The following is a 17022-nucleotide window of genomic DNA, read 5'->3' on the forward strand; positions in this document are numbered from 1 at the left end:
CCTACCCCCGCGGCTGCCGCGCCCCCAGCACACGTCGCAGCGCACAGTGACACGAATAGCGGCGGGGGCGGGCCAGCGCGACGGGGGCGGGGCGAGGCGCGCGTGCTTCCGCTCCCCGGCCAATCGTAGCAGTTCCCGAGGGAACTGGGCGGGGCCTGACACTCAGGCCGCCTTAGTAGTTCCCCCCTTGAGCTGCCACGTCCCAACCCGTGACGTGAGCCCACGGCTCGGGTGTCGATTGGCTAAGGAGGTGTTTCCGCAGAGGTCCTCTGCGTCGATTGGTAGATGCGGGTTCGGGGGCGTGGCCCGCATCCCCTCCGCTCTTCGCCGCGGCGCAAGAGGCGGGCCGCGCCGCCGCCGCCTCTGCTTCCGCCGCCGCCGCCGCCACCGCCGCCGCCGCGCGTTGGGCGGGGAGGAGCCGGAGGCGGAGAAGGAGGCGGTGGTGGCGGCTGGGTCCAGCGCTGGACGTCCCGGAGTCGCTGGACATTCCGGTGAGGGGCTTTTTCGTCTTCCACCCCCTCGACTCTGGCGTATTCTTCTCGGAGCTGTGCGGGTCGGGCCGAGAAGCCCGCTGCCGCCCACCCCGAGCCAGGGCCGACCCGCCGGCGCCGGCCTGTCCCTCGCGGTCGCCGGCCCTCGGGGTGGGCTCGGTGCCCCAGGCCTGCCCTCCCGGCCTGCCGGCTCCCCGCCGTCCCCGCTGGCTGGACGCCTGCTCCCCCACAGCGCCGCCCGTTCCCCTTCCCTGCACATTCCCACCCGAACCGCCGCAGCGCCGCTCTGCGGGTGACCCGGCTGTCCGCGGGGCTGGTCGCGGACCCACCCCGGGCCCTGCCGGCACCCCGCCCGGGCCTGCCTGCACCCTGGGCCCTGCCTGTGTCCCGGCCCCGGGCCTTGCCTGCACCCCGCCCGGCACTGCCTGCACCCCGGGGGGCCCTGCCTGCACCCGGCCAGCACGTCTGCACCTCGGCCCGGGCCCATCTGCACCTTGGCCCGCCCACTGCCTGCACCCCGCCGGGGCCTGCTTGCACCCCTGCCTCTCTGCCCTGCCTGCAGTCCGGCCTGCACTGCTTGCAGCCCGGCCCAGGCTCTGCGTCCACCTCAGCCCGGACCCTGTGTGCACCCGGCCCTGGCTCTGCACCACGGCCCGGACTCTGCGTGCATCTCGCACTCTGGCCCTGGCCCGCCGTGCACCCAGATCCCAAATCCTGCCCCTGCCTGCAGCTCGGCCCATCCTGCGCCCGGTCCGGGCCCTGCCTGCACCCAGGGACACGCACCTCCCACCCTCCGCAGCCGCTGGTCTCTGCTCTGAGTCATTTTTGCTCACATACAAAATTGTGAGTTGAAAGCCTCTCACTCCAAGTTGAATGAAAGAGGAGTGAATAGTCTCCTTCCTTCCTTCCTTCCTTCCTTCCTTCCTTCCTTCCTTCCTTCCTTCCTTCCTTCCTTCCTTCCTTCCTTCCTTCCTTCCTTCCCTTTCCCCTTCCCCTTCCTCTTCCCCTTCCTCATTCTTCCCCCCCAGGGAGCACCAGTAATCTGCTTAGGAACTTTCCCTCTGCAGCATGCGTTATAATTCTATTTTTAGTCTGTAGAAACACAGCTCTCCATTACCCGGTCGTGAAGTTTTCTGTTCTTCTTCTTTCTTTTTTTAAAACTCTATTGCTATTTTTATCATGAATTCTTTGGTCCAGTTTCTCAAAAATGGCATCACCTCTGTGCAAGACTGCAGATCATGCCACGACCAAGTTAGTAACTTGAAGATCTCGTCAGTAAGCGTCTAACCCCCCCACCCCTGCCCAATTTTGTGATTGTTTTTTTGAATCTATGTAATTTTTCTATGAAATGGCTGTTTCATTTTTGAAAGTTAATTGTGGAGCTACAAGCTTGTGTAAAAGTCTGCAATGCCAAGAAAATAGTGGAGGTAGAGGTGAAGGTACCACAGCTTGGACAGTGCATGCGGCCTCGGGTCTCAGGAACGGGTTTGTGCGCATCTGTCTGGTGTATACGGGTTCATACATGTCTGTCCAGCCTATATGGGTTTTTGCACACATGTCCAGGTATACAGGTTCCTAAGCGTCTGTCCATCCTCTACGGGTTCCTGCGCCTCTGTCCATCCTGTACGGGTTCCTGCGCATTTTTCCAACGTTGTATGGGTTCCTGCGTATCTCTCTGGCACCTACCGGTTCCTGCGAATCTTTCCAACGTTGTACGGGTTTGTGCGCATCTCCCGCATATCAGGTTCTGTGCGTGTCTGTCCAGCATGTATGTGTCTGTGCGCATCTCTCCAGCCTATACTCACCAGCGTCGTGTATTGGAAGGCCACGTTCGGGACTTTGGGCATGAGACATTGATTTGCCACTTGCTTTTCCGGTTAATCACATATCTTGTATATCATGACTTGTCCTACATAGATCTCCCTGATGTTCTGCAAAGGCTCCGTTAAATTGAATGGGCTATTTGCTTAGCCATTCCCTGGAAAAGGCTTAAACTCATTGCAGTTTCTTAATGCTGCCACAAATTATACTTTCAATAAAGCGGACTTACGAATTTGTTCATTATTCTTAATTACAGGCTTTCGATCATCTGTACTTAAACAAATCCAAAAGGTATGGAGGAAGGTAAAACATGAGACTGTCCACTTTCCCGGCCCTGGGTGTGGCTCCTTAGGCCAGTTCCTGCTCAGGGAAACTCTTGTCTTTTTGTGATTTTTCTGGGGTGTGGATACCTAGATGCAATTATTGGTTAAAGGGCATGCGTATTTGAAATTTTGACCATCATTTTTCCTTGTTTATTACTTTCTAAAAAGTTGTGCTTAACTTCCGTGTTTCTGCAGTCTTCTCCAGAAAAACTTCAGATTTAAATAAAAATCCTTACGATAGTTTAGATCAATTTATGTTGAACTTTTAGGTTAATTTGGACATAACTTATTTATGATAAGAAGCTTCTCAAACATATGTGTCCAGACTTTATGTTCATCCTGCATTACTTTATAGTTTTAGAGATTTTCTGCTTTATATTTTTGGTTTACTTTGGCATGACATTCTTTCTTCATATTTATAGCTGTTTCATAGTTTGATCAAAGTGTGAATGAAAACTTTCAATGATAAGTTTTCCTTTTTTAAATTTTGGTTATAGGAAAGTTTTGAATTTTCTCTTGTGTATGTAGTAATCAGTTCACGAAATTGATTACAGATAGTGTCACTTTACTTCTAATTTTTCATTTTTTTTTACTTTTAATTTTTATGACTTAGTTTCATCATTACTTTGGCTAATGTACGTTCTATATTATGTTGAAAGTAGGAATGATACCTGAAAACTTGGTGGTGCTTCTTACTCTTCAAGAGCAGTGTCTCTAAAGTGACACTACGTTTTAGTATCAATTATGATGTTTGCTGATAGGGAATATGACTGGAAAGTATTGGCTTTCCAAAATGACGTACTGTTTTATATTTCTGTTGACATTTAAAAAGTTATAAAGCAATAAGGTATAGGGTTGTGTTAAATATTGTATATTTTTGACATGTTCTAGATAACTTGGCATCATCACTGAGTGACTTTTTAGTTTTTATTTCCTAAAGAGAGCTCCCTTTTAAGGAATTAATGTTATTGAGGATAATTGACATAAAATCGATTTTTAAAAAATAAACAAGTTGTGCTTCATGTGTACACTTATTTCACTACTATACCATTATCAAAAGTAATATATTTTCCTTGCACAATCAATAATCTTTGTATTGAATATCGAAATGCATCCCCCAAACTTCCTGTCTATGCTTTTCCACAGTTTTTACCTTTAGTCTCTATAAACCACTTGTCTTTTTCTCTCCCTATAAATTTGTTTCATTTCTTCAAGAATTTCATACATGACTTTTTTTTTCTTCTAAGCATGGTGTTCTTGAGGACCATCTGTATTTTTGCATTTGTAACTGGTTTTTGACTGTCTTAGCTAAGTTGATTTACACAGCTTTTTGACCATTCCACCTATTCACAATATTTGTGGTTGTTACTAGTAAAGCTACTGTGAACATTCATGGTTTTTGGGTACATTCTAGAAAATGAGATTGTCCGTTGTATGTATAGTAAGTGAATCTACCAAACTTTTCCCATTTTATAGATCCAATTGCTCTATATCCTTAGCATCTCTTACAGTTATCTCAGGTTTTTTTCTTTTTCATTTAAATGCCTTTAGTGGGTATATAGTCTTCACACCATGATTATAATTTACCTTTATCTGATTACTGTTTCTCTGAAAATGTACTTGTGTTTATTTGCTTGTTTTCTCTGTGATATTTTTTGTGCTCATTTTAGGCCATTATATTGTGATTTATTAGAAATCTGTACAATACTTATTATACAGGTACATCATATAGGCACATTGTATTCTGAAGCTTTCCATTTTCCTAACTTTTTAAAAAGGAGGAACTTTGCTTTTTGTTTAAGTTGAATATGCACATTTTAACGTTTTATGATGAGCCTCTAAACTTGATGAAGGCATAATTGAGTTCATTCTCTAAGAAATTATGGCAAAAAAAAACTATGGCATTTATATCAAGAAATACTGTTCATTGGGGTTGTTTTTGGATTTGGTGTGAGATAGACTGAAGGCTCATCTCCTTACTCTAGTACCTTTTGTTGGAAACACTTTTCTCTATTGAGCGAAATGTTGAAAATCAGTCATTTCACCACTAATGTGAGTCTATTCTGGATAATTCTTTGACCTTTTTATCAGTTTAACAGTAGTTTGTGATCTTTGCTTTATAGTAAACCTAAAAATCATTTAATAAGCGTTCTAATTTATGCTTTTTTCATAATTTGTTTATTTTTTTAAATTAATAGTTTATTTTTAATTAGTGAGTCAACGTGAGGGTACAGTTACAGATTTATACATTTTTGTGCTCATGTTTCTCCCATACAAAGTTCGATAACCCATCCCTTCACCAGTGCCCATTCTCCACCACCAGTAAACCCAACATCAATTTGTTTATTCTAATTTCTTTGCCTTTTTATAATTTTTTAGAGATCATTTTCAGGTTTCTACAGAAATACCAAGAGGATGTTAATTTGAAGTTTGGTTTACTTTACCTTTAGATGAGTGTTAACAGTTTTGATGTCAGTGACTCCACCTTCACTACCAAAGTCCCCACGCGCGCCGCTACCCCCTTTCTTCCTTTCCATGCCCCGTCACCATGCCCACCCCTGCAGTTGCAGGAGCCCTCCACATTATCCTCAGGTCCTTCCCATACCCTCCACCCCCAGCTCGGCATCCTCAGACCATAGTTCTCACCAAGTCTCAGGGTTATTTCCTTTGTGGATTGTCTAGTTCCTTGGATATTTTGCTTGGTTTCTTAATACTTTGCATATGAGGGGCCGGAGCGATAGCACAGCGGGTAGGGCGTTTGCCTTGCACGCGGCCGACCCGGGTTCGATCCCCGGCATCCCATATGGTCCCCCAAGCACCGCCAGGAGTAATTCCTGAGTGCAAAGCCAGGAGTAACCCCTGAGCATCGCTGGGTGTGACCCAAAAAGCAAAAAAAAAAAAAAAAAAAATACTTTGCATATGAGTAAGATTATCACCTGTTCTCCTGTTTCACATCACTTAGCTTGACTTCCTCCAATTCTAGGGGTTTTAATTTTGATGATATGGAATTTATCAATTAACTTGTAAAGAACTGACATCTTAATAATCATGTTCAGAGAACACAGGATATCACCATTTATGTAGTTGTGTGTTCCTTATGATCATTCTGTAGACAGAGATTGCTCATATAGAGATTTATATTCTAATTATTTGGATACCATTGTAAATGAAAATTTTCTTCAGTTTTTCTGTCTTTGATAGCTTATAGGAATATAGTTGATTTATATATATCTGCCTGAATCCTTTAATTTTTTAAATCCACTCATTTCAGTGACTTTTTCATAGAGCTGTTGGATTTTTCATGTAAAGAATCATATGATTTGTGATTATAAAACTATCATTTCAGTTTGTACATACTATCGCCTATCTCCTTCCCCCCTTATTGCACTGGCTGGAACCTTCAGTATGATGTTGACTGTGAATATAGAGTGCAATTAGCCTTATATTTTGTCTGAAAGCTTTTGATCTTTTAATAAGGACAAGTAGAGTAAAATTTGAGTTAAGGATGTTTCCGTTCTGTTTCAAATTGGTGAGACTTTTTCTTATCCTGAATAATTGCAAAACACCTTGATATTTATGATCTATTATATATATATAGTGAAGCAGAATAATTCTTATTGAAAGAAATTTAGAGACATGTGAGAGGAGAGAGAGAGGTAGGTGTTCAAGAGTGAGTACTGGCTTCTGAGGGGAAGAAGCTTATGCAAGAAAGAAGTATGTGTTCGAGAGAGAGCATGGGTGTCTCTGAGGGTCTCCAGAAGCTTGGTCTAATATTAAATCATTTTTGGAAAATTCTCAGAGTTGTTTTAATCTAGTATTTACACTCATTTGCAGGATTCCCATGATAATTATTTTGTTACAGCTGGTTGATTCTTAGAGACTTGTTTTATTTCCTCCCCTATCCTCCTTTTTATTTTCCTCTTTAAAATCTCTGATTCTCATGACATGTCTTGAAATTCATTTATATTTTTATTGACTAGTTTTTTTGAGTCCATAAGATTACTTCTTATTTCTGTTGATATAACTTTTCTTATAATTTTTTTATCAGATTTATTGGACCCTAGCCACAGTGAAAGGCAGTGGGAAACCCCTGTTGACTTTATGTTAAGGTTTTTATTCATTTCTTTAAGTTTAACATGGGCTGGAGCGATAGCACAGTGGGTAGGGCATTTGCCTTGCATGCGGCCAACCTGGGTTCGATTCCTCTGCCTCTCTTGAAGAGCCTGGCAAGCTACCAAGAGTATCTCACCCGCACGGCAGAGCCTGGCAAGCTACCTGTGGCATATTTGATGTGCCAAAAACAGTACCAAGTCTCACAATGGAGACATTACTGGTGCCTGCTTGAGCAAATTGATGAGCAACAGGTGACAGTGATGATCACTTGTACAAGTTTAACATACTAAGCTTATTTTTAATTAATGCATGTGTATTTTACTATGTTTTGGGTGATAGAGTAGTAATATTGTTCAGGTTTCTGATATTGATGTACACAAAGATACTGCCCGTCACCCAAGTGCTCGTGACCCACACTCTCCCTAGGTGTGAAAGTTCAGGTAGTGACATTTCCATCCTTCCTTTGGGAGTCAACCACTTCCTTCCACTAATGGAGGGGCTCACTTCATCTGAGTCTCCTAGGCCTTTCACACTCCTATTGAGATCCAAAGGCAGAAACTGTTTAGTGGGCGTCAGTGTTCAGAGTATCTGCAATTTCTGTTTCTAAACTTTTCTAAATTATGCTTCGTCTTTACTTGCAATATAACTGCCTAGAAGAAGGAAATACTCTTTCAGAGGAAGGTAAACAATATAGAGCCTTTAGAAAATAAAATCCATCATGCAAGGAGATGCTTTTTGTCATTTTTAGGGTAACCACTAAAATATACCGAAAGGCATATCAGACAAACTAGTAGACCAATTGAAATAGCAAAGGAAAATGATTAATTCCAAAGAACTCAAGATAGGAAAAAAAGGAAGAAAGAATAGATGAGACAAATGAAAATGATAGCAATATGATACTTAAGTCAGTTTGTATTGGTAATTCTGTTAAATGTAAAATGAATTAAAATGCCTCAGTGAAGGTGTGAATATTGCTGAGTTTCATAAATAAGGCCTATCTTCTGTTTTATATATAAAAAAACATGAGGTGAAAGGAAAAACGTGTATATATAAGTGAAAAAAACGGAAATGATTATATTAATACTGTACAGGAAAAACTAATGTTATAAAAGGCAAAGTAGAAAATAACAATGGTTAATGAATCGATTTGACAGGAAGACATACTCCTTAAATATATCACCTAAGACATACCTCCTGAATGTAGTAAGTTAACATACCAACCAGTTAAGACAACTATGTATTCATAGCAGTAGATTTAAAACATATAACTGATAAAAATGATTAAAATATATCAGTAAGGCAATGGAACATGACATGGATTAATCTACTCAATGCAGCTGGCATTTATAGAACATTGTATTTAAAATCTGATAGTATGGAACACTCCTAACAATTGATCACTGCTTTTTATTTCTAAAGTGCAATGGGAAGTTTGCCAGAGTATTCAGGTTTTTAAAGAACTATCAAATTTCAGTGGAATGAAATTAAACCGTGCATGTTTTCAGATTGTTGTGGAGTTAAATGCAATTCCATATTAGAAAAAGGTTCCAAATGTTTGGAAATTAGTAGGATATTTCTAAACAGTTTAAAGTTACAGTAGAAAGTAGAAAAACATTTTCATCTTCGAAGCAGCACTTTTTTTTTATCTGAACTTGTAAACTATAACTGAAATGATCAGGACTTTGAGAGAACTTTATAATTTCACATGTATATGTTAATAAAGAAGAAAGATTGAGAGTCAGTAGTTTCAGTTTATAACAGAAGAGAGCAATGAAACATACCTAATGAAGAAGGAAGTGGTAACTATAACAGTAGGAATCAGTGGGATAGGAAAGTGTCCAATTTTGTTGAAAACTTTAAAACAGAGATGTAATGAGCTAATTAAAAAGAAAAGTTGGGAGAAAACACAAATTAATGAAACTGTTAATGGAGTAGGCATCACTACAGATCCTACAAATACTGTTAAGAATTCTGAACAATTTAGATAACTTGAATAAAAGATCATGCTTCAGAAAACAGCATATTAAAACATGAGAAGAGTAAGAAAATGTAAGTATTATATTCAATAAGTAAATTAAGTTTACAAAAAGCTCTCGCACAAAGAAATCAAAGCCAGCTATCCTCAGAGGTAACTCTTCCAGACATCTGGACAAATTGAATGTTTCTTTTGTACAGACTCTTAAGAATAATAAAAGAGGAAGTATTTCTAAGAACATTTTATGGTGTATAATTTTGATAGATCTTATTAGAATATAGGAAAAACATTTAGGTCATTGTTTTTCATGAGTGTAGATTTGCTTTAGCCCTTCTTTTATCTCCCGAGCCCCCAAATGAAGAAGGATAAGGCCTCCTCACCACTGACCCTGGTTCGATCCCTGGCAACACAGCTGATCCCCAAGCACTGCATGAGTAACCCTCTAGCAGAGTCAGGAGTGAACTCTGAGCACAGTCAGGTTTGGCCCACCTCTGCGCCAGAAGCCGGTACACATAGGTAGATGTGCTCCATTGCTAAAGAGACGAATGTAACAGTGATGTACCGTAATACTCTACCTGAAACTGAAATTAGGGTGTGTTGATATCAAGTATTATCAGGGATAAGAAATAGTTGATAGACTTACCTATTGGACATGCCAAAAACAGTAACAATAAGTCTCTCAATGAGAGACATTACTGGTGCCCGCTCAAACGAATTGATGAGCAATGGAATGACAGTGACAGTGACCTATTGCTAATGTAGTCATTCCACTTTGTGAAACTGGATATGTTTATTATAGCTAAAGCTAGACCTGTAGTGTGACCAAAAGCGCAGGCTGTGTGCCCCAAACATGCATGTTGTAATGACATGACCCGCAAGCATGGTGCTGAGCAGAGGTAGCAGGCATGGTGCTCACTGTGTGATTTCACTTGTTTGAAGTCTAAAAAGGGTAAATGACTCATTTCACTCAGCACTCTCCATGTCCATCCATTGATGGACATAAATACATGACTTCATTTTTCCTGGTGCCTGCGTAGTATTCCGTTATGTAGATGTATCATAGTTTCTTGATCCGGTCATCTGTTCTTGGACACTTGGGTTGTTTCCAGATTCTGCTATTGCCAGACAGAGAGGGACAGGACATAGAATCATTGCACTCATTTGTGGGATATAAAACAGCATAGTATGAGACTAATTCCAAAGGACAGTAGAAACAAGGGCCTGGAGAATTGGTCCACAGTTGGAAGCCTGCCTCAACTGGGGGGGTGGGGGGTGGGGGATGCAGTTAGAATAAAGAAGGGACCACTGGGGCTGGAACGATAGCACAGCAGGTAGGGCATTTACCTTGCACTGTACATGGACAACCTGGGTTCAATTCCCAGTATCCCATATTGTCCCCTGAGTGCAGAGCCAGGAATAACCCCTGTGATCACCGGGTGTGACCCAAAAAGCAAAAAAAAAAAAAAAAAAAGAAGGGCCTCCTATGACAGTGATAATTGGAAGTGATCACTGGACAAGAACTGACAAGTGGAGGGGCGTGGAGGGAGAAAGAGAGGGAGCAGAAAAGTACCTTCCATCTAGGCAGACAGTGGGGCATGATGGGGGCAGGGGCAGGAGGGACATTGATGGTGATGTTGGTAAATGTACGCTGGTGAAGGGACTGGTGTTGGAACGTTGTATGACAAACCCAGTCATGAACAGCTGTGTAATAGTATCTCACAGTGATGCAATTAAAAAATAAAAATAAAACAGGAGAAACAAATCTGTGGAAATGAAGTGAGGAACCCCTAGTGCACGAGTTACTGGTGGTTATAGTAATGTTTTGCTTCATATTCTAGGTGATAGTCATCTAGATTTATATGTAAAAGTTTGCTGTTTCGTATACTCTAGGGTTTTTTTTTTTTAATATTATTGACGACTTTATTTATTTATTTTTTTGCTTTTTTGGGTCACACCTGGCGATGCACAGGGGTTACTCCTGGCTCTGCACTCAGGAATTACCCCTGGCCGTGCTCAGGTGACCATATGGGATGCTGGGATTTGAACCCGGGTCGGCCGCGTGCAAGGCAAACGCCCTACCCGCTGTGCTATCTCTCCAGCCCCTCTAGGGTCTTTATATGCAAAATATTTTTCAGCAAATGGTTGCAGAGGAAAGGGAAATACGCTGAAAGTTCTTACTGTGAAAATCTCCAAACTTTCTTTGTTTGCAGGGGCTCAGTGCTATTTCTGGCTTGATGCTTGGGGAATCTTCTTACTGGGTGCTAACAAGACCCACCACATGCAAATCATTTGCTCCAACCTTCTGAGCTGTTTCTCTGATCCTATTTCCAAACATTAAAGAAACAGACAAAAAGACCTTTGACACTTTTATGGATTACTCGAACGGCCTGTGCGTCTGTCATCTTACAAAAGTATTTTGCCCTGTTTTCTTTAACTCCGCTTTATCATCACAGTCACGTGCTCTTGATTTAAACAAACATTCACTCTCCCCTAGCCTTTGCCTTCGTTGTTGATGACCAGTGAGCCAGTCAGACACGGACGACCAGTGGTCCCACATACGTCGGCCATGGTGCTCTACATGTTTGTACTAGTTTGGGGGCTGTACTTGGGTTGTGGTCCTGGTGCACTAGTCACAGTGCCCACTGAGACTTGCCCCCTCCTGACCGTCCTGAGCCGAGGCACACCGTTCTCACATGCTCACTGGGGCATACATCTTTCTAGTTGCTGTGCTCCTTAGGGGTGACGTGCCTTTGTGCTCCTGCCCACCATCCCTTTTCCCGCCCCTCCCCCCCACCATTTTTAGGTTTTTACACCACACTTGGCAGAGCCCAGCAGTTGTTACTCCTGCACATGCTCAGGAGACCAGTACCAGGATCAAAAATAAGTCTTATTTCCCAGAATTTTATATCACAGCCCATGATTTTGAAGTTTACAGTAGATTATTTCCTTACTACAGTCGATTTCAGTAATATGATAGATAGGATTAGCACCCTGGTTCTTGCAAGTGTCTGCTATTTAGATCTACCAGAATAGTTTGCCACTGTCTTGTACATGTTTAAAACACTGTTTCCACCATGAAGGGAAATCTAGAGGTAGAAGTCTAGAAAAAAGTGTATGCAAGTGTAAGAAATAATTCAAATACAGTCTTAGATTATCATTAAAAAGAAACACATTAATCAGCATCTTCAGGTAATGGGAGCACAGGCGGGTCTCTCATCACCAGCTAGCAACAGGTCAGCACAGTTCATTTCGCACTGGACTCCAGAGCGCTGCTCCCAGGCTGAGAGCGGTGGGTACTCCAAAGGGAGAAAATGTACTTCTGTGAGTGGCATTGCAGGTTGTTTGTTTCAGTAGTAAGTAGAAATAGGTAGCAATAGGTAGAAAGCTAGTATCTAAATACATGTAATTTCAGTTATTTTATTACAGAATATTTTTGGTGCTACATTAGACCTGTTAATTCAAAGCATTAGCTCATAGTTTCTATGACTCAAAAATTTATAAAGGCTATTTTGGTGAGTGCCGTTTGAATTTTTGGTTTGGGGTTACACTTGGTGGTGCCCAGTGATCACTCCTGGTGGGACTTAGGGGTTCTGGGGGTCGAACCTGGGTCAGCTGTGTACTTTCTCTCTGGCCTCCTGGTGAGCTCTTCAAACTCCAGGTTTCTCATGGTGGCAGGAGCTGCATTCGGCTAAAGGCTTGATGGGGCCCACGAATCTGTTTCTTGGTTGATACTTGTCGCATTGTTTTTGCCAAGAGATCTCCATTCTTCATGGCTCCTGGCTGGCATTACCAGTGCCTCATCCTATGGACCTTACTTTCGATTTTGCGAGTGACCTCACGTTGTGGCAGTTGCCTTCTCTTCCAGGGAGTGTGGAAGCTATGCTACTTTTCATAGCTTTACATGCACAACGCACACTTTTATTTCTTCTTTGCATCCTTCTGAAGTGTGTCACTGAAGTGCAGTTTGGGTTTAAGGCTATGTGATTAAGAGCATGTGCTAATATATCACTTTTCTTCACCCCAAAGGATTCTGGCCCAAGGAAAGTAGACACAGAAGCCAAGAAGGTATTTAAAGACAGTGGCTACTTGATTTTATAGAATAAGCTAAATTTAAAATAATGCTTGCTCGGACTCAAGAAAGTTTTTGGATTTACTTCCTTGGGCATCCAATTTTATTAACAGTATTATACAATTATGCTGCTGTCCCTTTCCCCTATCTGTTCACCAAATAGAACTCTATGGGACATTTTGATTAATTTACCGAGGCACCCAACTTTCATATGATACTGTATTTCCAGGAGAAAATGCCATCTATCTTCTGTCAAGTCCCCCACATAAATGTTGGGAATCCAATTTATCAGTCAGATACGCACTATATTGGCAGTACACACCCTTTGTTAGAAGGGGTCAGCTCCAAGGCTCTCAGTTTAATGAGGCTGGGGAAAATGCAGAAGGGAACCAGCCCCCAAACTGCTGACCTCTAGAGTCTGTAGTAATGATGAGGAAATTGGAAAATTCCCAGATTCAAAGGAGTTCTTTTCCTTGGTCACCTTTCTCCGTAATACTCCTTTCTATGGGTTTCTTCCCGAAGATGTTATATAGAAATAAACACTTTTTGAAGCAAAAATATTGGTGGAGGTGAAGTGAATTCATTCTCTAGGACTTCGGGAACTGTTAGCAGAATTCAGGGAGGAGACTGTACCAGGTCCATTTAGAAAAGGAGTTTTCTCTCTGCTTTTATTTTTGCTTTCATTTCAAGAAGAAATGTATTAACCTAACACCCATTCCCTACCCCTTTTATGTCTTTTTTTGACTTAGTATGTCCCACAACCAGCAGCGCCCCCCCCCCCATTGTGCTCCGTCCCCTCTCTCGGCCCCCCTCGCAGCAGCGCTGGAGCTCAGCGGGGCCTGGCCTCCTCCAGCCCGCACAGAGATGGCCCAGGGCTTGTGTCCTGGGGAAGACTTGCCTCACGCCCAGCTCCTCTCTGAGCTGAGCTGACAGAGTATCCTTGGCCTTGGACCAGCCGCAGTTCTCTGCCCAGGCCCTCTCCCTGTCCACTAACCTTCTCCTCGCATCTCATCACCTGAGTTCTGTGGTCAGTATCCACTGGTTTATTTTTATTTTGTTTTGTGTTGGTCTTTTTTGTTTTTTATCCTTTATATTGCACTTGTGGTTAAATCTCTTTTCCTTCTGACTTCGTTGCATGGTGCTTCCATTTTTGATGAAAATAGCAAAGTTTTACATTTTTTTAATAACTGAATAATGCTACAGTTTCTAGTTCTACCACATTGTTACAGTCATCTGTGGATGGACATTTCAGTTCTTTAATAAACGTCTTAGCTATTGTAAATGACACCGAAATAAATGGGGAGGGGGGATTAGAACCTTTCATTTTAATCCTTTCATGTGTTTGCCCCTCCCCACTTGGGGGTGACACATCTTACTGTGCTCAGGGATACTCCTGGCGGAGCTCTGGACATCCGTATGTGTAAGTGGGGCTGGAACTGGGGTCTGTCACAAGCAGTGCTAGCACTTTGCCTTGTGGGGTATCGGTCCAGCAAGTCTTCTCACATCTTCGAAGGGTATCCAGATGGCTCGCAGATCATTTTTAGCTTCTTGAGGCAGCTGCACCAGGTTCCATTTCCCTGCCACATAAAGGTGACTTTTGGGGAGAAGGGGTACAGGGCCTCGCTTGGTGGTGCTCAGGGTTTGCTCCTTGGTTTGTGTTCAGAGATCATGCCTAGTGAGGTTCAGGGGACTAAATGGGGTGTTGGGGGACAAACGCGTGTGGGCCATGTGTGAGACAAATGCCCCTTCTTTCCCACCCCTGTAGGTTCCTTTTTCTTTACTTCCTGACCATGTTCATTCTGATGTCGCAATTCTCACAGGTGTGGGGCTGCCTCACTTACATGTCTTCTCCCAGTGAGCAGCCTGTCTGTGCTTTTTATTTGTATTTTCTATTGCTGTGTAAAAGCTTTTCAACTTCGTTGGTCCAATTGTTTATCTTGGCTGCTGTTTCCCATCCTTTAGGATAGAGTCCTCTAAGATATTCCAGTGTTGGTATTATGGAATCATTCACATAGGTTAGCTTCTGTATACTTGCCCAGATTTTTAATCTGTTTTGGATGTATTGTTTAAGTATTAGAAAGTAATCCAGTTTGACCCTATTACATGTGGCTGTCAAGTTTTTTTGGTACCATTTGTTGAAGACATTTTTCATTCAATGATCATAACATGTTTCTCATAGATTAATTGCCAGCGTATGTTTTGGTTTATTTCTGAGTTTTTATTCCTGTTTCATCGATTGTGTCTATTTTTATTTCAATACCATAACAATTTTTTATTAGTATCTTTGTAATAAAATTTAAATTCAGATAACATAGTTGCCTCCAATTTGGTACTTTTTGAGGATTACTTTAGCTGTTCGAGGTACTTTATGATTCAGTGTAAGTTATTGTGTTCTGGTTTGTTTTTGTTTTTTTTTAATACACTAGCATTTTATAAGTTTGATTCTCCTTTTTTTTTTTTTTTTTTTTGTCTTTTGGGTTCTCATCTGACAATGCTCAGGGGTTACTCCTGGTTCTGCACTCTGGAATTACTCCTGGCAGTTCTCAGGGGGCTGTAGTGCCAGCCCTGGGTATTTAATTCTTTTGGATACATTGTTTTCTTGATATATCCTTGTTTACTATTTGCTGCTAAGGATGCCATGAATTTTTGTATATTGATTTAGCCATATACGTTGCTATAATAATTGTCTAATAACTTTTTGTGTTTTGTTTTGTTTTTTACTTAAAGAAAAACAGTGTCTTACCCTCTACAAGCTTTTTCCAGTTAGATTAAAAATTTTTTTTTTGTTGTCTAATTACTTTGGCTGTGCTTAGATACCAAATTTAATAGAAATTTTTAGGGTGGACAGCCTTGTCTTGTACTTGATTTGAGTAAAAATTTCCAGCTTTTCATCCTTGAGCATATTATCTGTGGGGTCTTAGTATTTGATCCTTATTGCATTGAGATATATTACTTTAACCCCCATGATGAGTTTTTATTATAACAGGATGCTGAATCTTGTAAAAATGCCCTCAGCATCTACTGACATAGTCAAGTGTCTTTTTCTTCCCTTTCCTTGATGGCAGCATATTTTGTATCTCTAAAATAGGTTTCTTTGGTCAAGTGTATGATCCTTTTAATGTATCATTGAATTCGATTTGCTCACGTTTAGTTGAGAATCTGTGCATCTGTGTTCATCAGAAATACTTATTTGTGCCCCTGCCTGTTTTGGTCTGATGTCCTTGTCTGATTTGGGCATCAGAGTAATGTTGGTTTCACAAAATATGTTTGGAAATAATAAAACTACTTGTAAGGGTTGAAGAATAGGGTTAAATTCCTTTTTGAAGGTTTGGTAAAATTCACTGGTAGATTCATCTAGTCCAGGTGTATTGTTATTGCTGCACATCTGCACTGGAAATAAGTCCCTAAGTATCTTGCCTATGCTTAAAGGGGGGCAGACTGGACTGCTCTTTGAAGAAGTAACAATATTTTTGGCCATATTTTTAAATCACTGTATTATTATACTGTGATAGATACTAAATCAAAAACTGTATAGTACTAAATATTACTTTTAATAAATATAACAAAAGTCCTGTTATTAAGTGTGTGCTCCCGGGTAGTTGGGTGATGCTGAGGCATTTCAGGACGGAAGCTTCCTGTACTTCTTCATGCCTGCATTGCAGTATTGTGTCTGTCTCTTTTGAGTTTACTATTTAGATTTTAATTTTCCTATTCTGCTGCCACTTGCTTTCATTTAATTTGCTTAAGTCTCAGAGTTTGAATCCAAGTATAGCGAGTATGTTTTTTTCTCCTTTTCTTAGTATGACAGGTATTTCATTGAAGGGGCACAGATTTGTCATATGTTCATTCAACAATCATTTGAATATATTTATATTAAACAGTGTGATAGATAGGATTAAGACAAAATCTATTCAAATACAAGTAAACTCGAGCACTTGTCTGAAAATCTTCAGTTAAATTTGAATGTGAAATTGTCCATCCCATACCCCTGCTTCTGCTTGTGCTCCTGTCTCCACATAGAGGGATCACACCCTGTGGTGCTAGGAGACCCCAGTGCTGAGTGGCCAGAGAGGGGGTGCTGGGTTCAGGTTTCAGGTGTGTTGGGTGTGTGCTGTCATCCGAGCCACAACCACCATTGTTTTCTTTGGGGAGATGGTTTTGCTCTATACCTGGCGGTGCCTGTGGCATATTCCAGTCCGTTCAGGACTCACTCCTCCTGGTGCTTTGAGG

General features: G+C 41.7%; 1 protein-coding gene across 2 annotated transcripts in view; it reads left to right on the plus strand.

The window, feature by feature from the left end:
* The first annotated feature begins 333 nt into the window (after positions 1-333).
* Positions 334-17022, plus strand: part of PJA2 (praja ring finger ubiquitin ligase 2) — a 75244-nt gene continuing 58555 nt past the window's right edge. Inside the window, exon 1 of one of the 2 annotated variants that reach the window (XM_055131220.1) lies at positions 334-491. The gene's annotated coding sequence lies outside the window, so the exon portion shown is untranslated. The remainder of the gene's footprint in view (positions 492-17022) is intronic. The other variant, XM_055131227.1, reaches the window with a different exon arrangement.

Source organism: Sorex araneus, chromosome 1 (genome assembly GCF_027595985.1).
Source record: "Sorex araneus isolate mSorAra2 chromosome 1, mSorAra2.pri, whole genome shotgun sequence".
NCBI classification, from domain to species: Eukaryota; Metazoa; Chordata; class Mammalia; order Eulipotyphla; family Soricidae; genus Sorex; species Sorex araneus.